We start from the raw sequence: 1,550 nt of genomic DNA, 5'->3' as shown, positions 1-1,550 counted from the left end.
TGTAAACCCCAGATTCTCCTATTTTCCACCCATCAATTCTTATCGACCCCCAAACTTCCAGCCCCCGATACCACAAACTCCTTACATTCCTTATCCATATGTGGCCGCAACCACACAAGCTTCATACCCTTAGTATCACTCTTCAAGACCACCTTTTTATCAACCACCACCTACCAGATTTTCCCAACAAAATCAATGGAACCAAAATCCAATTTCGAATCACTACAAACCACCTGTTAATCGAGAAAAAAGGATAAATCATTTTGACCCAATTCACGTCACGTACAGCCAATTGTTGCCTCACTTACTTCAAAATTCAATGGTAGTCCCAAGACCAATGAAACCTCTTGAACCACCATTTCCAAAATGGTACAATCCAAATGCCAAATGCGAATACCATGCAGGAGCCGTGGGGCATTCCATCGAAGATTGCCAAGCCTTAAAATCTAAAGTGCAGGAATTGACTAATGCAAAATGGCTTACCTTCAAAGAGGATGGTCCCAACATAGGGAGTAATCCCTTATCGGGCCATAGGGATGCCTCTATCAATGTTATTGAAGATGGGATAGACCAATATGCAACAGATGGTCATGTGTTCACCATGGAGTCGTGTGTGGGAAATAATATATCTTTCCCAAAACCATTGGAAATTCTTTACAAAAAGGAGAATATTAAGCCAACTCCTAGCAGGCCAAATGCAATAATTGTTCAAGCACCAACCCCTTTTCCTTACGGAAATACCAAGGCAGTACCGTGGAAATACGAAATCACATCCCATTTGGCCAATCATCTACCAAGTGATGGCTTCAAACCTAAAGGAACTGATGTCACTAACATCTCAAGGATTGGTGGAATGTCTCAGAGTGGTCGAGTATACACTCCTGAACAACTTAGGAAAAAGGAGGTTCATGGAGAAAAGGGAAAAGAAGATATGTATCATGCCATAAAAGGACAAGAGATCAGTAAAAAGACGGTGTCTGAAGAAGAAGCTAATGAATTTTTGAAGTTTGTCAAGCAAAGTGAATATAAGGTGGTGGATCAGCTAAATCAAACCCCTTCCAAGATATCAGTTCTCTCCTTGTTATTGAATTCTGAAGCACATAGAAGGGCACTGATGAAAGTTTTAAATGAAGCCCATGTTACTCATGATATCACTGTCGATCAGTTTGATGGAGTTGTCGGTAACATCACTGCTAGTAGTTGTCTAAGTTTTAGCGATAATGAATTACCAGCTGAAGGGACAGAGCATAATAAAGCACTAAACATCTCTGTGAGGTGTCACGATCATATTCTTGCACGAGTGCTAGTAGATAATGGTTCATCGTTAAATGTCATGCCTAAATCAACACTATCAAAACTATTTGTTGAGGGAGCCTGTTTGAAGCCTAGTGCTTTGGTAGTGAAAGCGTTTGATGGATCTAGAAGACAAGTTGTTGGTGAGATTGACCTGTCTATTCAAATCGGACCCCATATCTTTGAGATAACTTTCCAAGTGATGGATATTAAACCGGCGTACAATTGTCTTTTAGGGAGACCGTGGATTCACGCTG

Source organism: Cicer arietinum, chromosome 1 (genome assembly GCF_000331145.2).
Source record: "Cicer arietinum cultivar CDC Frontier isolate Library 1 chromosome 1, Cicar.CDCFrontier_v2.0, whole genome shotgun sequence".
Taxonomy (NCBI): Eukaryota; Viridiplantae; Streptophyta; class Magnoliopsida; order Fabales; family Fabaceae; genus Cicer; species Cicer arietinum.
This window is presented reverse-complemented; position numbering follows the sequence as displayed.